The sequence below is a fragment of the Oncorhynchus mykiss genome, chromosome 24 (assembly GCF_057628025.1).
Source record: "Oncorhynchus mykiss isolate SJ-2025 chromosome 24, ASM5762802v1, whole genome shotgun sequence".
Classification (NCBI taxonomy): Eukaryota; Metazoa; Chordata; class Actinopteri; order Salmoniformes; family Salmonidae; genus Oncorhynchus; species Oncorhynchus mykiss.
Window position 1 is genome coordinate 8438729 of NC_143045.1, and position 21232 is coordinate 8459960.

At 46.1% G+C, this 21232-nt stretch overlaps 1 protein-coding gene across 9 annotated transcripts in view; it reads left to right on the forward strand.

Moving 5' to 3' along the window:
* LOC110503647 (unconventional myosin-Ic) overlaps window positions 1–21232 on the forward strand; it is a 62464-nt gene that overhangs the window by 2139 nt on the left and 39093 nt on the right. For 2 of the 9 annotated variants that reach the window (XM_090218205.1, XM_090218209.1), the window contains exon 1: window positions 1851–2339. The exons of 4 other annotated variants lie outside the window; for them this stretch is intronic. The gene's annotated coding sequence lies outside the window, so the exon portion shown is untranslated. Of the gene's footprint in view, window positions 1–1850; window positions 2340–4373; window positions 4478–9565; window positions 9709–21232 lie in introns of those variants that run through there. 3 more of the 9 variants (XM_090218208.1, XM_090218207.1, XM_090218211.1) reach the window with 3 other exon arrangements.

Sequence of the window (21232 nt, forward strand, 5' to 3'; positions counted from 1 at the left end):
GTGAGCAGGAATGGCTAATTACGGGAATGGTACAGAATGTAGGTGAGGAAAAGACAGAACATGCATCCCAACATGGTCACATCACCCTCTTGTGCCTCTGATTGTGTGTGTGTGTGTGTGTGTGTGTGTGTGTGTGTGTGTGTGTGAGATTGAACATGTGGACTTGTGATCTGAAGGCACAAGAGTAGTGTACGAGTTAATGAGTAGGCATATCATATACACCATTTTCTCATTCCTTATCGCGAAAGGAACAATGCCCTTTTCCAGTTTCACACAGATTCTGTGGCGAGAGACAGAGACACTCCCTGGAGTACAGTCTGTCTTTCCAATGAACAGGGCCTTGTCAACAGGATACAACCTTTCCTCCCAGCATAATTAAAGCAGAGTGAGGAGGGCTAGCAAATCTGGGTGGTGTGTGTGAGAGAGAGAGAGTGAGAGAGGTGGGCTACAGTACTGAATCGATCACTACCCCTTGTGGCAGGGGTGCCATATTGCAGTCCATTATCACAGAAAGGCAGGCAATTGAACTGCAAAGGTCACCTTCACATGGGAAGAGGTGGTGTAATATGGCACCATTTAAAAATGCTGACAATAATAAAGCAATGCTGACAGTGGACTTTCGTTAAGGTGTACAAGCCTCAGACCTGTAGTCTACTATGACAGTAGAATGTGCATAATATACTAGAATAACATTAACATATCAAATTGTTGAACTTGCTGCCACAGATGTGATTAAAAAGTCGCATGGCGGCCACACCCTTTCCAAGAACCAACCACGCAATGCATGGTAGGACGCGGACAGAAGGTGTAGTGACAGGTCTACTGACAGTAGAGGGGAGAAGAACACTACTACAAAGTCAGCGAAGGGAAAGTGAGTTGAATGCCGTCGGCGGTTTTTATTTTCTCGTTCAGGATTTAACGGCATATTCTCACCAGTACAACACTATTTACAGGCACTCTCAACCCATATGTTATTCTTAGGGTAGGAGCTATAGGCAAACATCCCTCCCTATAGGCATACAATCCATATAGGCAAACATTGAATTGGCTAATCAAAGCAAGGAAGTGTGCTCTCACATAGCAACATTAGGTTCACACAGGGCTATCCAATGCAAACATTGCATAGACTACTTCCCATATAGCCTATTTAGTGTTACGCCTGTTGAAAACAGTTTGATGTAAAACAAATGATATTACTCCTGAAATCTGTGGGATGGGTCTCGAGAACTTCCTGGTATCTATGCTGTGTTCATAACCAAGTGTGAAGGTAGTATTTACCATATACGACTGGGGAAAATTCACTTGAATGCCCTTCCAAGTCATACTTGCAAGTGGGAAAGTCGTCTATTGCCCCGTAATGTGCTGGTTGGAACTAGGAAACTCCGAAATGTCTGTCTTGCTAACTGGTTGAACGCGGAACGTGCATAACTATAACCAGTTAGCATGTGATTGCCGCATATAACTTCTGCGCTCCAACTTCTCCCACTTGCTGACCTCTGTCGTCACCTACTAAGGAAATTACCTTTTGAAAACAGCAGTTTACTGTAACAACAAAAAATGTTTTTAAAAAGCAATCTATTATATGTTTTTGGAACACGATCATTTGTTTACAACCATGACTTTTATACGAATATAACGCAATATACCAAATAACAGACAAACTTGATACACATTTAAACAAAAATACATAGGCTAAGGTTTCACAGGCATTTAGAATTCACTTTGCTTTTACAAGCATGATAGCTGTTATTTTAGTTCATGGTTAATGCAGCTTGTTGATCATTAGCCACTCGGCGTTTTTTCAACGAGTTCAAAGCACGTGAATGCATCCAACTTGTATTTACGACTTCACAACTGGTAACTACCACGTTCCCAATAGGTTATGAACGCAGCATAAGGGCTGTTGCGTGTTTGAAAGAGGGAGAGGAAATTACTGACATGTTCCACGACTCAACAGGGGACTCAAATACTCAGAATAATATAATAATATATTTTTTTATGGCTTAAAATTACTGCTGTTGTATACTTGAAGTGCACTTGCTAGACAACGCTACTCTTAAAAAAATTAAAATAAAGTGTACGTTCATTTGAAATAGGTGAAAAGTGGTGGATAATCTAGGCTACTAAAAGCGGTGGAGAAAAAACCTTCAGTAGAATTACAGCCGCCAGATTGTAGTTGCTTGTTGGATCAGTAACGAGGAACCGCTGAAAGGACTGGTCACATCGAGACGGGAGTTGAATCTGGGTTCAACGAGAGACGGAACAGACTGCTGTCTTTTTGTAGCCTACCGGCGAAGAGACATCGGGGCGAAGTAAACCACGACTTCGGCTAATTGAAGGTATGTATATCTTGAGGTACCTTGTTTCGGCCCCGTTTTCTAAACAGGCTGTTACGAAGTTATTTTGTAGCGGGAAGAAGTTTGCGTGCTTCATATTTGTGATGATGTAGCAAGTCGGCGACGAGGCCATCTGGTTTTAACTACTACGACAAGTATTTTAATTCGCCAATGTATGTGATCATGAGGCTATTTAGGAGTGGCTGGCAGTCATGCCTTGCGTGATGTAACAACTGCCAATCCATGCCCTGTCCTGACTGCCAGCCAGCCAGCCACTCCTAATAGCCTCACGATCCCATACATTGGAGAATTAAAATACTTGTCGTAGTAGTTAAAACCAGATCGTTTGTGTAGTATCACTAAATGGGCTAACTAGACTAAGCTGCCTGGTGGTTTGTGGGTAGCTGTGTGAGTGTCTTGGGTGTCAACAGGACTGTGAGTGTCCACCTGTCCAACCACGACTGTATCCAGGCTTGAGATGTGGCATTGCTCTCCACTCACATCTTATGGCTGTGTATGTGTAGATACAGTACTAAAAACAAATAAACCTGCAGCTTCATCATGGCGATTATTTTTTTATCGTTTGTTCAATTGTTGAGTTAGGCAAGCACTAAAACCAATCAGTGTTGTTGTCAGTACTTTTTTCCCACATAACTTCTTGGGGATATTTTGTCTGCTGTTTAACTGTAGCCAAGACTTTCCATTCGACTAGCTCAGAGGGATGCTGTGATTCCCCTCCCTCCCTAAAAAGAAGTCCTCCTACAAGGATTCCAGTTTTAGCCCAAAGCAGAATAATTCCGGGGTTGAGCTTTTTCCCAGCTGTCTGCACTCTACTGATATTTAGGCACCTCCCAGCTCTGTCTCACAAAGCTTGAGATTCTGACAGCGGCGTTCACAGAGCCAAATATAACCCTCTGCTTGACCCCACCACATTGTTTGCATAATATCCTTTTTGCATGTATCGCTTTGCCATTGGGCAATTCTGTTTTATGTTATTTAAAGACCCCCCCCCCACACCACCACAACAGCAAATGCTTTTGTCATCAGCTGCTACATGTGACCAGCCAATATGTGTTGTGTGTGAACTCAATGGTGGTGACATGGGCGGCTCTGCAGACCTCGTCTTGTTGTGACCCTCTGGTCACAGAACCAGCTGTCGGTGCTGCAGAGCCTTACCCCAGGAGACTTATTGGCTCCACCTGCCTCAGTGCCTTGGCCTCTTCCACCTCTAACGGGAAACCCTCAGGGCTTACTACTCGAACATGGCCAACATGGCTGCCTGGCTGATTGCCCTAAACCATTTCGTCAACCTCTGACCCCCCCCCCCCCTACGAAACACTCACCACCAAAGTCACCAACACTGCAGTTTGTTGGATTACCTTGTTAGTTGAAACAGATGAACGTTTGTACTAGAGCCTGACGAACAAAGATTGAGAGGGGATGAGGAGGGAGATGATGTATTAGAATAGGAAAGCTCTTGGTCAAATGATAAAAGGTCTCGACAACATTCGTCCAGGCCTTGTGAATTAGTGGACCTAGGGACAGCTTGCAAAAGTACTGTACTTTCTCAGCGAGCTATGGTTTCACAGGTGTGCCGTGTCACACACATTCTGCCCGGAGTTTGAAAACCGAGAGATGGGGCATGTCTGGGACACGCTGCCCTGAAAACAGCCACGTCGATGTGCTTCTGTGTCATGTTTCATTTTTCTGTGTGCACCGCAGGAAGAGTAGCTGCTGCTTTCGCTACAGCTAACGGGGATCCTAATAAACCACCCAAATACTGTGGTAGACAGCGAGGCCACACTGATGTTTCACACCCTGGTGGGAGTGGATCTGCCAACGTCCATGAGTTGGTGGAGGAGGACATGGAGTCTGGGCCACAGCCTGTTTCTATTTAGACAGCAAAAGTATATGGTGGTCTAGGAAGGGGAGGGGGAAAGAACGACGGAGACCGACTGATGGGGGGGGGGGGGGGGGGGGGAATGGTGGGAGAAACGCACTGCTTATTGATTTGGGAGCTCCTATGACAAGTCTGAGAGAGCGAGGAGAGCAGTGGGTGACAAGTGAGGCGCGCGGGAGAGAACGTGTGCTTTTGCTTTGAGTCTCGCCCGCGTCAACATACTACTGGTCAGACGTCTGAGGTATGTGTATGAGAGCGCTTTTGGAGAACGAAGAAGAGGTGGAGGCCATGCTTGACCTGGGCAGGAGTTCACCGGAGCGGAGTACCATCACCTCAAATGTTCTACTCCTCCAGCTCCTGTTCCTCTTCTAGAATATTAGCTCAAAAGTATTGTGGAGATCCTGCATCTAAATATAAACAGTACCGGAACCCAAAATGAGTTCCGGCACCTATTTCAGTCCAAGTCCAGCGTTGGGTTGTTGAGTGTATTTATGGATTGAGTCAGTCTGGTAGAATGCGAGTCTGGTAGTGAGTCAATGTAGAGTGCTGCATGAGTCATGAACTGTGCCGGTTGGACGATCTACTTTTAGCTGTGGCTTTTCCACCAGAAATGTCCCGGCCTAAGAAGAGTAGAGGGCCCCGCCCTGCTACCAAGTCTCGCGTCCTATCAGGAGCAAACTACTATCAGACTGGGGAACCCTTCTGGCTCAGTCAAACCTGGATTGTGTTCGTTGTGAGGCACACAGTAACACAGCTTTGCTTAATGATGTGTATCAGAAAAGGAAAATGGGCTTTTTGTTATGGGACGGTTTCAGGTGGTACCTCCCTGTTTTGTCCAGGTTTCTTTCCGTTTCGTGCCTAGTGAGCATGACTGGTCGAGTATGATGTGTCTCAGAATTCGAGACCTACACTAGCCCCCCCCCCCCCACACACACATTCACACATTCACACTGATAAACCTGACGGACAGGGGTAGAGTGAAGGGCTGTGGGAAGAGAAAGGAAAGGGGGTGTGGCTTAGAGATCCGCTTTCCATCGCTAATCCTTCACTCTGTGGTACTTCTGCTCCATTAAACTAAACATAGGAATTGGTACCAGTTGACCTAGTAAGCCTGTAACATCCCTGGGTATGATGCCATGATTGAATTGTGGTATTATTGCGATATAGGAGTTTAAAAAGCCTTTTATGAATGAACATTTAGTTCATTGTTCACTTTGAGCTCACTGACTGGAGTGCAAAGGATACAAGCATTTTAGTGATGGTTTGTGCGTGCGTCCTTGTATCACGATAATCACCACGTCTTCTCTAATAAATGGGCAACACTTGGACGCAATGCCGTCTGCCCAGACTGGAGACTCCTGTAGTTTCAGTGCTGCTTTCAGTAACCCTTTACTCAAAGCCTGCACGAACAAGGCTTTATAACCTGCTATAAGCATGTCTGGGGCTTCATAACTACTTATTCTATTAACTTTGTGGCTCGTTGTATTCCAGCCCTCCTGCTCCGCTCAGATGAACGAGGTATGTGCTCACTAAGAAAATGGCCCCTTTCTGTGGTAGATAACCTGTAGCCTTATGGACCTGTCACTGTGGACCTACCAGTATCGCAATATTTTGTCCATGGCAAAAATGAAAACACGATGCAGACCACTCTTGGGTCCTTTTAAAAACCTGCTGCAGGTACTATATTGCTTTAACTTAGAAAATACATGTGACTCTGGGTGACAGCAGAATGATGTTTGTTTCCAATATCAGGGCCGTTTTCCCAAAAGGAGTTAAATCCACTTTGTGTTTTGTTTCCTTGCCGCGATACTGGTCTCCTTCCGGCTGTACTTCTTTACCCAATGACTGTACAACACTCATAGCCTGTAAATGGCCCGTGTGTTCCCTCTCTGCTGGCACACCTACCTGTTGTGTCCCACTGTGTCCATTCCCACACTCTGTGTACCAGCTAGAGCCCTACCTGTCCACCTACCTGTTGTGTCCCAATGGTGTTCGTTCCCACACTTTGCGTACCAGCTAGAGCCCTACCTGTCCACCTACCTGTTGTGTCCCACTGTGTTCGTTCCCACACTCTGTGTACCAGCTAGAGCCCTACCTGTCCACCTACCTGTTGTGTCCCACTGTGTTCTTTCCCACACTCTGTGTACCAGCTAGAGCCCTACCTGTCTACCTACCTGTTGTGTGTATTGTGGTCCTCTGAGAAGCTGACCAGGCATGGATATACCCTGGTCCCAGATCTGTTTTGTGTTGTTTTACCAACTCCTCAATGTCATTGCCACCTCTTTGTCGAGACGGCACAAACGGATCGGGGACCAGGCTAGCAAGGAACGTTGGATACAGTGACTGTACTTCAATTTAGTTCCTTTCAGTGTGGTTGCCAACGCTGGGACATTGGCCAGCAACCCCCCCCCCGCTCTTCCTGATTGGCCAGCCTGTCAGGCCGCCTGCACGTTAACCTTTGCCCAGGTACTCTCCATGACTGCCTGGGCTGTAAGCCGACGGCAAACCCAACCAGGTGTGTCCTTGTGTTGACCCAACCCTGTACTGTCAATCACTCAACGTGGTGTAGGAGGGGGGGGGGGGGGGGGTCATCGGAAAACAAGTATTCAGGCCAGATGGATTTGTACAGGGCTGCGTTCAGCAGGACACGACGTTGTGATAAACGTTGCAGATAAAGGTCACGAGTAAAGATGATGTGATTCCATATGCCAGCTGTCAGAGAGGCATGATTGTAGCCCGGTTGTTCTACGTCATACCTTTCTATCTGAACGCCAGCCGGGGGGGGGGGGTATAGTTAAACTAGTAGGAAGTGTCTCCTCTGTCTGTCATGGTAATGGATTGATGAATGTCAATGCCATTACAGTAGAGCCCCTGGATTGGCGAACCCATTAGTCAAACGAGCACAATGAGTTTACCACTGATAGGATCAATTAAATGTAGCGCTCTGAATTAGACAAGGATATTGCAAAGTTCCTCTGCCAGCACCAACAGGCCTCATTTTATCTCTTCTGATGCATGTAGAATAGACTTGATGTATCACCTGTTCAAACGAGACTTTCCAAAACCTTCCAGTGTACTGTCACATACTCTATGAAATAATAGTTTTTTTGCTTTTCATTCAGCTGCAACCGCTGTGAGTCTTTCTGTTTCAAGCGGAGCAGGGCGTGATAAGCGCTTGGCCCGGCTGTGAGGGAGAGAGTGAGCGAATGCAAACACTGCCAAGGAGGTTGGGCTTGATAAGAGGAGGTGGAACAAAAATGGAGTGACACCTGGCATCATCTCTTAAGGATCCCTCACCCCCATGGCCTATGTTTTGCTCCCACTACACACACCCACACCTCTGTCCGTACAGAACTCCCACGCAAACACACACTATAGCCTCACCTCACTCTATGGGACACGCAGCGGGACATTCATGTCACACCCAAGTCTACGTCCAGGTTGGGTTTAACTATGTGCTTGGGTGGATAGCCTGCTTAGTGCACGGGGCGGTTCCTTCAGTGTGATCCACCCGCAAGCTGCTGCCTATAGGCCTGTCTCACAATAAGCTCCTGTCAGCAGTCATCTGATCCTCTAACTCTGTCCTGACTGGCCCCTTAGGAGAGGAGCCAGCTAAGCCCTGTGTGTTCAGGCCCTCTCTCTCTCTGCCGTGTGTGTGTGTGTCCAGTAATTGGGGGGATGCGTAGAATGAGACGGCGGGGAGGGCGCTCGTCTGTGTGTCATTGTGTTGTCATGATTACAGTGCTGCCTGCTCATTCGTGGGTAGTAATAATAACCAATGACCTGCCACAGAGACGTGTGTGTGTGTGGAAAGATATGTGTGTGTGTGTCATTGCTTCAGCTGTTGTCTGTTTATTGTCATCTAAGCAGCCTGACCCCTGACTCTGCTCTGTGGCTGGTTGGGGACAAGATTCCAGAGATGTTGCAATGTGAAGTGCGTTTGTCCCCAGACTGTTGAGAGCTTCCGTTTGGGAAAGAGGCTGTGCTTGCTTATGCCTGCTCCGTGGGGGCCCCTGTTTAAGTCTGAAGTTTCATCAGTCCTAGATTGCTGAATTTATTGCAAAGTCAAACCACACACCAACTCGCATCATATGGTGGGTTTAATTACAATTCTCCCTTCTCCAAAGCCTTTATCTAGTGTGTGTGTGTGTGTGTGTGTGTGTGTGTGTGTGTGTGTGTGTGTGTGTGTGTGTGTGTGTGTCATTGCTTCGGACAATATGGATACTCTAGTATTGAACCATATTCACAAAGCAGCTCTGAGTAGGAATGCTGATCTAGGATCAGTTTTGCCTTTCAAATCATATTGAATGAGAGGGGACCTGATCCTAGATCAGGACTCTTACTCGGATACCCTGCATGAGTACGGGCCCTGCTCTGTTAGGCTCCTGTCCCCTTGTCCCTAGGCTCCTGTCCTATATGTTCCTATGAGCAGCCTAGCGATAGTCGGAGCCTGTTTGTCTGGGTGTGGCCGTGTGCTGCATGTCTGGCACCGTCTGCAGCTGGGAGTCAATGTGGTATGTTGTAACAGTGTTTTGGTTAGAGAAGTGAGGAGAAATGACAGATATATGTGCGGAGGGAATTGGTTCTGTCGTTTTGATATGCTGTAGGATAGATCTAGTGCCGGAGAGGAGTAGAGGGAATTGGTTCTGTCGTTTTGATATGCTGTAGGATAGATCTAGTACCGGAGAGGAGTAGAGGGAATTGGTTCTGTTGTTTTGATATGCTGTAGGATAGATCTAGTGCCGGAGAGGAGTAGAGGGAATTGGACAGAGGATTTTTGGCAGCGGTATGCCAAATCCGTTCTGTAGTCCTTTGTTCGGGCAGCAGGGCAGGTGTTACTGGTGTCGGATCGGCACGAGAAGCCACACCGAGGGAACAGGAAAGGCAGCGTTAGACATTCTGACAACTCGCCCCAAGTGCTTCTGATTCCCTCCGTTTACAGTGGATCTGTGACAGTAAGCAAAGCATAAACATCTCTAAACACGACCTTTCACCCCGCGCTGCCGGAGAGGAAGGAAATGTCCTTGCTCCCTCGCATATTTAGCTCGGGGAGGATGGAGGGACAAGGAAAAGGGGACTGAGTGGAGGAGTTGAGGAAAGGGTGTGTTGCCAGTATTGGTATTCGATCGCTATAGATCATAGGGAGCGTAGATGACCAGGGATGGAAGTGTGTATGTAAACTGCACTTCATACCCCTCAGCCTGCTGCCGGTAGCGGGAGCTGCCCATATAAGGCTGTGTGGGTATAAATAAGCCTGAGAGGGCCCCTCTAGCCTGGAGGAGGAGACCAGGGAGGGAGGGAGGACGGGCTCATCTGCCCTATTTGTACTGTACTTTATGAGTTCCAGCTGGTGTGCACGGCAGTCTCCCAGATATTGGGACGGGGACAAAAGACATGGTGAAAGGCTGTTGAGAGGTCCTCCCACTGCGAGTCTCAGCTCGCCCCTGTTGACTCCAAAGGCTTGTTTGCTGTGTGAGTGAGAGAAATTGCCTTTGTTGGTTGATTTGCCATTGACCTGTTGTGCTGAGGCCAGGGTCAGACTCGCCTCAACTGAGATGATCGGTGGAGGAAAGATGGTGGTTAATCACTTGTCCCCGAGGATCAGTTTAGCAGTGTAGCCTCTAAACCAGGAAGCGTGAGAAAATCTGATCCCAGACCAGGGTGTGGCCTTATTGCGAGGTGCACGGCTGCCCCCTTCACCTCGCCCGCACAGAGGAATCTCCACTGATAGTTTTAGAGACTGCTTGTGTGTGTGTGTGTGTGTGTGCTGAAACCACTTCCTCCTCCTCATTTCTGCTGTGGTGATGGAGAGAGGGAGAGGAGGGCTAGTCCGGTTCAGCTGGTTGGCTGGGTTCACGTCTTTATGGAATACCGGAGACACTTCAGGAAGTGCCTGCACGGCCCAAAGTGCTGGCTCCGCAGAAAAGGAGTGTGTGTGTGTGTGTGGCAGGGTGTCTCTTGGCGAGAAGGAGAGGCAATCAGATGTGCAGACTGTGCAGACTGTGTGCAACAGCACTCTTTTTTTTTTTTGGCCTGTTTGCTTCCCGTTACCCGAGCAAGCGAGCTGCCGTAACATTGCTTTGTCCAACTCTCCTTGGTGATCGGATGAACGTCGTCGGCAGCGGTAGAATCCTCTGCAGAGAGGTACCTGGGGGCTGGAAATGGGCCACCTGTGTACTGTAGGTGCAGTACATTTTGCTGATGTTCCCAGGTGATGGACAAGGCTTCTTTTTATTCTGTTCTGCAGATGAGCAGCGTCACACTGCTGAACCAATAGTCACGTCCCTTCTGTCGCACAGTGGGGCCTGCCTCGTGATCTTCGTTCCTGGTTTGTTTGTTTCCCGTGTTTTATCTGCTCTGTCCAATACTTTCCGTGTGCATAACGAGCTCCCTCAGAGGAGGCTGGTGGGGGACTGCGCTTGTGGGGACTTTCTTGCTCCAGGTCCGCTGCCTCCGACAGCAGATGCTCTGTACTAGACGGTCACTCAGGCTTGTCAGGCCTGTTCACCGTGGAAACATCTTCTCTCTGCTGTGTATGGGAAAAGTAGACAGCAACAGCACACTCACACCCCGGTGCCCCCACAATGATTCACAAGACCCAAGAGCGAGTCAGAGGGAGAAACCCGTCAGTTTGGGTGTATTTGTGGGTGAGTCTGCAAGCCACCCCCGTGTCAATATTACACTGAGTCACCAGAGAGACAGCGTTATGTCATGACAGAGTATGAGCTCATCAGCATCCTCTCTGACCACACTGAGGCTACAGCTCTCTGAGCTTCCCCTCGTCTTTTGTCTTTTGCTATCTCCTCTTCAATCTCTCTGTTGCTCCTCTCTCTCTCTCTCTCTCGCTCTCTTGCTCTCACCCTCTCTCTGTTGCTCTCCTCTCTCTTTCTCTTTCTCTTGCTCGCTCTCTTGCGCTCTCTTGCTCTCTCTTGCGCTCTCTTGCTCTCTCTTGCGCTCTCTTGCGCTCTCTTGCTCTCTCTTGCTCTCTCTTGCTTTCTCTTGCTCTCTCTCTCTCTCTCTTTCTCTTGCTCTCTCTCTCTCTTGCTCTCTCTCTCTCTCTTGCTCTCTCTCTTGCTCTCTCTTTCTCTTGCTCTCTCTTGCTCTCTCTCGCTCTCTTTCTCTCTCTCGCTTTCTTGCTCTCTTTCTCTCTCTCGCTCTCTCGCTCTCTTAATCTCTCTCACTCTCTTTCTCTCTCTCGCTCTCTTGCTCTCTCTCTTGCTCTCTCTCTCTCCTCTCTGCTGCTCTCTCTCTCCTCTCTGTTGCTCTCTCTCTCTCTCGCTCTCTCTCTCTCTGTTGCTCTCTCTCTGTTGCTCTCCCCTCTCGCTCTCTGTTGCTCTCCCCTCGCTTTCTGTTGCTCTCTTTCTCTCACTTTCTCTCTGTTGCTCTCTCTCTCTCTGTTGCTCTCTCTCTCTCTGTTGCTCTCTCTCTCTCTGTTGCTCTCTCTCTCCCTGTTGCTCTCCCCTCTCGCTCTGTGTTGCTCTCCTCTCTCTCTCTCTGTTGCTCTCCTCTCTCTCTCTCTCTGTTGCTCTCCTCTCTCTCTCTCTCTGTTGCTCTCTCTCTCTCTGTTGCTCTCTCTCTCTCTGTTGCTCTCTCTCTCTCTCTGTTGTGCTCTCTCTCTCTCTCTGTTGTGCTCTCTCTCTGCTGAGAGTATGAGCTCATCAGCATCCTCTCTGACCACACTGAGGCTACAGCTCTCTGAGCTTCCCCTCGTCTTTTGTCTTTTGCTATCTCCTCTTCAATCTCTCTGTTGCTCCTCTCTCTCTCTCTCTCTCTCGCTCTCTTGCTCTCACCCTCTCTCTCTGTTGCTCTCCTCTCTCTTTCTCTTTCTCTTGCTCTCTCTCTTGCTCTCTCTCTTGCTCTCTCTCTTGCGCTCTCTCTTGCTCTCTCTTGCTCTCTCTTGCTCTCTCTTGCTCTCTCTCTTGCTCTCTCTCTTGCTCTCTCTCTTGCTCTCTCTTTCTCTTGCGCTCTCTTGCTCTCTCTCGCTCTCTTTCTCTCTCTCGCTTTCTCGCTCTCTTAATCTCTCTCTCGCTCTCTTAATCTCTCTCGCGCTCTCTTAATCTCTCTCGCTCTCTCTCTTGCTCTCTCTCTCTCTCTCCTCTCTGTTGCTCTCTCTCTCTCCTCTCTGTTGCTCTCTCTCTCTCCTCTCTGTTGCTCTCTCTCTCTCCTCTCTGTTGCTCTCTCTCTCCTCTCTGTTGCTCTCTCTCTCCTCTCTGTTGCTCTCTCTCTGTTGCTCTCCCCTCTCGCTCTCTGTTGCTCTCCCCTCGCTTTCTGTTGCTCTCTTTCTCTCACTTTCTCTCTGTTGCTCTCTCTCTCTCTGTTGCTCTCTCTCTCTGTTGCTCTCTCTCTCTCTGTTGCTCTCTCTCTCTCTGTTGCTCTCTCTCTCTCTGTTGCTCTCTCTCTGTTGCTCTCTCTCTCTCTGTTGCTCTCTCTCTCTCTGTTGCTCTCTCTCTCTCTGTTGCTCTCTCTCTCCCTGTTGCTCTCCCCTCTCTCTCTGTGTTGCTCTCCTCTCTCTCTCTCTGTTGCTCTCCTCTCTCTCTCTCTCTGTTGCTCTCTCTCTCTCTGTTGCTCTCTCTCTCTCTGTTGCTCTCTCTCTCCCTGTTGCTCTCCCCTCTCTCTCTGTGTTGCTCTCCTCTCTCTCTGTTGCTCTCCTCTCACTTTCTCTCTGTTGCTCTCTCTCTCTCTGTTGTGCTCTCTCTCTGCTGAGAGTATGAGCTCATCAGCATCCTCTCTGACCACACTGAGGCTACAGCTCTCTGAGCTTCCCCTCGTCTTTTGTCTTTTGCTATCTCCTCTTCAATCTCTCTGTTGCTCCTCTCTCTCTCTCTCTCTCGCTCTCTTGCTCTCACCCTCTCTCTATGTTGCTCTCCTCTCTCTTTCTCTTTCTCTTGCTCTCTCTCTTTCTCTTGCTTTCTCTTGCTCTCTCTTGCTCTCTCTTGCTCTCTCTTGCTCTCTCTTGCTCTCTCTTGCTTTTTCTTGCTCTCTCAAATTCAAATTCAAATTCAAATTCAAGCTGCTTTATTGGCATGAAAAACATTGTGTCAATATTGCCAAAGCAACAATGTATACAATATACATTGTAAAAAAATTATAAATGATAGCAAATAATAATATAAAATGGTAGTAAATAATAATACAAAATTAAATACAAAAATAATAACAATAAAATGGTAAGTCTACAGTAAACATTAATAATTATAGTAATAACAATAATAGTGATAATAAGTAAGTTACTGTTTACTATGCAGATGTTATTATTCAGTGTCCCTCAGGCTATGGCAGGAAAATACATATTTGGCTGCAAGAGGAGCCATTGCTCCTTCGCCCATGAGTATTCTTAGTTTTTCCTCTGGGTTCAATTTGTAAAAATGTGGAATATATGTAGTCATTTCTGTAATAATGAATCTCTTTGTGAGGAATATTTATCACAGTAAAGGAGAAAGTGCATCTCTGTCTCTACCTCCCCTGTCATGCAGTGACCACATACACGCTCCTCTTTGGGTAGCCATGTCTTTTTATGTCTGCCGGTTTCTATTGCCAATCGGTGGTCACTCAGCCTGTACTTGGTAAGGATCTGTCTCTGCTTCGTATCTCTGACAGAGTAGAGATAATCAGCCAATTCATATTCTCTGTTTAGGGTCAGATAGCAATTTACTCGGCTTTGGGATTTTGTTTTGTTTTTCCAGTATTGTAAGTATGATTCCTTTGATTGGTTCATGATTTTGTTTATTGGAATTCTTTCTTTTGAAGCAGTGCTGGTGTCAGCTTGGTTGGTGAGGTCCAACACCATCTGACTGAGAGGGCTCGTTTCTGGGCTCAGCTCTTGGGCTTGAAGTGCTTTAAATTGCAGACTCGAATTTGGACTTGAATTTAGATGTAGCCAAAATTTTAATGATCTTTTCTGTATTTTCATTATTACTGGAAAACGGCCCAATTCTGCCCTACATGCATTAGTTGGTGTATTTCTCTGGACTTGTAGAATTTTCCGACAGAATTCTGCATGTAGGGCTTCAATTGGATGTTTGTCCCACATTTTAAAATCCAGTTTATTGAGTGGCCCCCAAACCTCACTTCCATAAAGTGCTATTGGTAGGATTACACTGTCAAATATTTTAGTCCAAATTCTAATTGGGATGTTGATTTTGAATAATTTCATTTTTATTGCATACATTGCTCTGCGGGCTTTTTCTTTGAGTGCCTTCACTGCCATATTAAAGTTTCCCGATGCAGATATGGTCAGACCAAGGTAGGTGTAATTTTTTGTGTGTTCAATTAAGGTGTTGTTCAGGGTGAATTTACATTTTTGTTTCTGACACCTGGTTTTTTTTTGGAAAATCATGATTTTAGTTTTTTGGAAATTTACTGCCAGGGCCCAATTATGGCAATATTGCTCCAGAATATTAATGTTCTGTTGAAGACCTTCTTTGGTTGGTGATAGAAGTACCAAGTCATCAGCATATAGCAGGTATTTCACCTCTGTGTCAAATAGTGTGAGTCCTGGGGCTGGAGATTGGTCCAACATGTCTCCTAATTCATTGATATAAATGTTGAAAAGATTTGGACTCAAATTGCAGCCTTGTCTCACACCTCGACATTGTGAAAAAAATTCTGTTCTTTGGTTTTTGATTTTTATTGCACACTTATTTTCTGTGTACATACATTTTATTAAGTCATACACCTTACCACCAAGCCCACTTTGTAGAATTTTGTAGAATAGCCCTTCGTGCCAAATCGAATCAAATGTTTTTTTAAAGTCAATAAAGCAAGCAAAGATTTTGCCCTCTTTTTTTTGGTGGACGTGTTTATTAATTAGTGTGTGTAAGGTGTATATATGGTCAGTAGTGCGATGGTTAGGGAGAAAGCCAATTTGACATTTACTTATTACATTTTTTTCTTGAAGAAAGGTTTGAATTCTTGAATTCAAAATGCTACAGAAAATCTTTCCCAAGTTACTGTTGACGCAAATTCCCCTGTAATTATTGGGGTCTGATTTGTCTCCACTTTTGTGGATAGGGGAGATGAGCCCCTGGTTCCAGACATCAGGGAAGCAGCCAGAAGTTAAAACCATGTTGAACAATTTAAGCACAGCATTTTGCAACTCAGGTGTGCTGTTTTTCAGCATTTCATTTCTGATGTTGTCTACACCACAAGCCTTTTTTTGATTTAATAGATTTTAGCTTTTCATTTAGTTCTTGTTGGGTTATTGGGTAATCTAATGGATTTTGGTTGTTTTTAATGACTGATTCAAGGATGTTAAATTTTTCTTTAATTTCTAATTGGTTCTGTTGTAAGTCTTTTTGTGGGATGTTTTTGTATAGATTATCAAAGTAAGTTTTCCAAATTCCTACATCTTGTATGGCTAATTCTTGTGGCTTTGATGTGCTTAAATTGTTCCACATGTCCCAGAACTGATTTTGGTCAATTGCGTTTTCAATTTCATCAAGTGTCTTGTTGGTATAATTCAATTTCTTGCGTTTCAGTGTTTGTTTATACTGTTTCAGAGTTTCAAAGTATTCATATCGTAGCTCTGGGTTGTTTTGCTGCTTATGTTTTTTGTTTGACATTTGTCTTAGGTGTTTTCTAATTGTTTTACATTCATTATCAAACCATTTGTCAGAAACATTTTGATTTTTGCTTCTGATGTTGCATTGCTTTGGTTTTCTCAAATTTGCTTTCGATGCTGCTTTTTGGAATATGCAGTTGATGTTTTGAGTAGCCGAATATACGCCATCTTTATTGTTTTGGTACTGTGAGTTATTGAAGAACTGTATAGAGTTCATCATTTCATTTGAGTTCAATGTTTCAGTGAATCCCTCTGCACTGTTTTGAGCCCGTCTGTACGATTGGTTTATGTTGTAGAGTTAATTTGGCTGTTTAAAAAAATAATAATATAGCTGGTTAATTTCTTCAGAAACACGTTGAGCTGAGTGTGATCTGACAATGGTGTCTGTGGTCTGACAGTGAATGCACTAATGGAGGAGGGGTCAATGTCAGTGATGGCACAATCGACTACACTTGTCCCAAGAGCTGAGCAGTAAGTAAACTGACCTAAAGAGTCCCCTCTGATTCTACCATTAAGCATGTACAGGCCTAAGGCTCGACAGAGATGTACTAACTCTTTTCCATTTTTGTTCAGTATTTGGTCAGGACTGTTTCTATTATTTATAATAGGGCTACTGTACAAGGAGGGGTGTCCAAATATGTGGTGGTTACCTCCCGGATCAGTGTAGTCAGGCTCAGAACCTGTTCTTGCATTGAAATCTCCACAAAGAAGCACTTTACCCTGCGCCTGAAATGTAATGATTTCTGTCTGGAGATTGTCAAAAAACTGATCATCATAATATGATGAATCTGAAGGAGGAGCATAAGCTGCGCATATGTATACATCATTGTCACAATAGATTGTACCTTTGTTAAGTTTTAGCCAAATGTGAGTGGTACCTTTTTTCATTTCATTCAGTGCTAAGTCCTGCTTATGCCAAATGATGATTCCACCTGAGTCTCGGCCCTGTTTAACATTTTTATGTTTGATTGATGGTAGTAAACTTTCTCTATAGCCTGAGGGACACTGAGTATCTATGTCTCCACGACACCATGTTTCCAGTAGGATTATGATGTCCTGTCCCTTGATGTTTTTAATCAATTCTGGATTAGTTGTTTTATAACCAAAATGTGAAGAGTATAGGCCCTGGATATTCCAAGAGCTGATAGTTAATGATCTCATTTATAATAAGTGATATTCACTGGTTTGAGTAAAGTACATTGAAAAAACCAAAACAAAAAAAAAATACTATATATATATATATATATATATATATATATATATATATATATATATATATATATATATATATATATATATATATATATATATATATATATATATATATATATATATATATATATATATATATATATATATATATACATACACACACATACAATACACACACATACACACACACACATACAATACACACACATACAATACACACACATACAATACACACACATACAATACACACACATACAATACACACACATACAATACACACACATACAATACACACACATACACATATATATATATATATATATATATATATATATATATATATATATATATATATATATATATATATATATACATACACACACACACACACCATTACATATAATAATTATTATAATACCGGTGTCAATACATTTAGGAATATTTGTAAACAAATGAATAAGAATGGAATAAGATTGCATTGTACTTATTTTATGTGCAATCTGCAACCCTGTGTGTTTGTGTGTGTGCGCGTGCGTGCCCGTGTGTGAATTAAAGGGACTGTCTAGCTCAGTAGTCTGCATATTAGTTGCAGTAGTTGGCGCACCTCTCCTATCTCTGATTGTTCTAGGGGTCTTCTGCCAGAGGTTACCTCAGCATATGTAGGCTGACGATCTGACTGATAAATGGTTTGGACTGCATCATGTGGTCTACTTCCCTGAAGGGCAGTGTTCTGACCGACCCTGGAGTAGTGGTCAGAGCTGTGTTGTGATGGGCTGGGTCTAGTAGAGCTGTGTTGTGATGGGACAGGTCTAGTAGAGCTGTGTTGTGATGGGCCGGGTCTAGTAGAGCTGTGTTGTGATGGTCCGGGTCTAGTAGACTCTCTCTCTCTCGCTCTCTCTCTCTCTCTCTCTCTGTTGCTCTCTCTCTCTCGCTCTCTCTCTCTCTCTCTCTGTTGCTCTCTCTCTCTGTTGCTCTCTCTCTCTTGCTCTCCTCTCTCTTGCTCTCCTCTCTCTTGCTCTCTCTCTCTGTTGCTCTCCCCTCTCTCTCTCTGTTGCGCTCTCTCTCTCTGTTGCGCTCGCTCTCTCTCTCTGTTGCGCTCTCTCTCTCTGTTGCGCTCTCTCTCTCTGTTGCGCTCTCTCTCTCTGTTGCGCTCTCTCTCTGTTGCGCTCTCTCTCTCTGTTGCGCTCTCTCTCTCTCTGTTGCGCTCTCTCTCTCTCTGTTGCGCTCTCTCTCTCTCTCTGTTGCGCTCTCTCTCTCTGTTGCTCTCTCTCTCTGTTGCGCTCTCTCTCTCTCTGTTGCGCTCTCTCTCTCTCTGTTGCGCTCTCTCTCTCTCTCTCTGTTGCGCTCCCTCTCTCTCTCTCTGTTGCGCTCTCTCTCTCTCTCTCTGTTGCTCTCTCTCTCTCTGTTGCGCTCTCTCTCTCTGTTGCTCTCTCTCTCTGTTGCTCTCTCTCTCTGTGTTGCTCGCTCTCTCTCTCTCTCTGTTGCGCTCTCTCTCTGTCTCTCTGCTGCGCTCTCTCTCTGTCTCTCTCTTGCTCTCTCTCTCTCTCTGTTGCTCTCCCCTCTCGCTCTCTGTTGCTCTCTCTTTCTCTCTCACTTTCTCACTTTCTCTCTCTCTGTTTCTCTCTCTCTCTCTGTTGCTCTCTCTCTCTGTTGCTCTCTCTCTCTCTGTTGCTCTCTCTCTCTCTGTTGCTCTCTCTCTCTGTTGCTCTCTCTCTCTGTTGCTCTCTCTCTCTGTTACTCTCTCTCTGTTGCTCTCCTCTCTCTCTCTCTATGTTGCTCTCTCTCTCTGTTGCTCTCTCTCTCTGTTGCTCTCTCTCTCTCTCTGTGTTGCTCTCTCTGTTGCTCTCTCTGTTGCTCTCTCTGTTGCTCTCTGTTGCTCTCTCTCTCTCTCTCTCTGTTGCTCTCTCTCTCTCTGTTGCTCTCTCTCTCTCTGTTGCTCTCTCTCTCTCTGTTGCTCTCTCTCTCTCCCCTCTCGCTCTCTGTTGCTCTCTCTCTCTCTGTTGCTCTCTCTCTCTCTCTCTGTTGCTCTCTCTCTCCCCTCTCGCTCTCTGTTGCTCTCCCCTCTCGCTCTCTGTTGCTCTCCCCTCTCGCTCTCTGTTGCTCTCCCCTCTCGCTCTCTGTTGCTCTCCCCTCTCGCTCTCTGTTGCTCTCCCCTCTCGCTCTCTGTTGCTCTCCCCTCTCGTTCTCTGTTGCTCTCCCCTCTCGCTCTCTGTTGCTCTCCCCTCTCGCTCTCTGTTGCTCTCCCCTCTCGCTCTCTGTTGCTCTCCCCTCTCGCTCTCTGTTGCTCTCCCCTCTCGCTCTCTGTTGCTCTCCCCTCTCGCTCTCTGTTGCTCTCCCCTCTCGCTCTCTGTTGCTCTCCCCTCTCGCTCTCTTTGTTGCTCTCCCCTCTTGCTCTCTTTGTTGCTCTCCCCTCTTGCTCTCTCTGTTGCTCTCCCCTCTCGCTCTCTCTCTCTGTGTGTTGCGCTCTTTCTCTCTCTCTCTGTGTTGCTCTCTTTCTCTCTGTGTTGCTCTCTCTCTCTCTGTGTTGCTCTCTCTCTCTCTGTGTTGCTCTCTCTCTCTCTCTGTGTTGCTCTCTCGCTCTCTGTCTCTGTTGCTCTCTCTCTCTCTGTCTCTGTTGCTCTCTCTCTCTCTGTCTCCGTTGCTCTCTCTCTGTCTCTCTCTCTCTGTTGCTCTCTCTGTTGCTCTCTCTCTCTCTCTCTCTGTTGCTCTCCCCTCTCGCTCTCTGTTGCTCTCTCTCTCGCTCTCTCTCTCTCGCTCTCTGTTGCTCTTGCTCTCTGTTGCGCGCTCTCTCTCTCTGTTGCTCTCTCTCTCTGTGTTGCTCTCTCTCTCTGTGTTGCTCTCTCTCTCTCTGTGTTGCTCTCTCTCTCTCTGTGTTGCTCTCTCTCTCTCTGTGTTGCTCTCTCTCTCTCTGTGTTGCTCTCTCTGTCTGTGTTGCTCTCTCTGTCTGTGTTGCTCTCTCTGTCTGTGTTGCTCTCTGTCTCTCTGTCTCTGTTGCTCTCTCTCTCTCTCTCTCTCTGTGTTGCTCTCCCCTCTCGCTCTCTGTTGCTCTCTCTCTCTCTCGCTCTCTCTCTCTCTCGCTCTCTGTTGCTCTTGCTCTCTGTTGCGCTCTCTCTCTCTCTGTTGCTCTCTCTCTCTCTCTCTCTGTGTTCTTCCCTCTTATTTAAAAAAAAAACCTCTTTTTTTTAACTGGCTGTTTCCTGCCCACATGACTTACATTCTTCTGACCTGACATCACAGTGGTCTTTCATCTTCTCCTCCCCCCTTTCTCTTCCAGTCAAGCCTCCTCACATTTGGTTCTTTAGCAAACTGAAGGTTACCGTCCCTCAAAATATAGATTCTTGACCTCCCTCCACCTTTCCCTGTTCTTTCAACTGATAGACAGACAAGCAAAAAGAATCACACACACACACAAGCATACCGCACACCAATGTATGCGTGTGCACAAACACGCATTTCGCCACACCCGCCATAACATCTGCTAAACAAGTGTATGTGACACATTTTGATTTGATTTGACACAAACGCACTCGCACACCCGTGAGACGGAGTGTACGGTTGAGGGAATAGGAGGCTTGACAGTCAGACGCTCTGGTTAGTGTCATGGTGGGGGGCTGCAGGTTCCAGGACAGTTTCACCGCAGTCGGGAGCCAATGGGAACCGTCGTAGCATTGCAGAGGGCTGCGTTTGCAATCGCATGAATTTAGATAGCAGTTTCTATTTAACTAGTCACACTGTGGCGATGTCAACAGTTGTCCATCACTAGAAAGATAGCAGAGAGTGGCTGTGATGTGTTTCTGGCCAGGAGGGTTCGGGGTCTATTTCCCCCAGTAGCAGAGCTGCATAACGACACAGCAGACACTAATAGTCTGATCACGCAGCCGGAGAATGGAAAATAACCCTAGCGACCATCGATACGGACAGGAGGGAGGAGACTGGGAAACAGCTAGATGGGGAGATGATACTGCTTGAATGCGTAAATATTCGCCTAGTGCTACAATTGTTCAAACGTGACTATTAGAATGGTTAATGAGGCCTGTCTTCCTGTTTTTCATTCCAAGGCTCCAGGAGACACGGGTTGAGTTCCAGGAAGGCGAAACAATGCTGTCGCCTGCCAGATGTCATGTCATATAGCTCCGTTTGTTGCTGCATGCAGCGCATCTACAATTAAGTCGTTCTGGAACGTGGCCACTGTCTCCATCTCCCGAGTGGCGCAGGGGTCTAAGG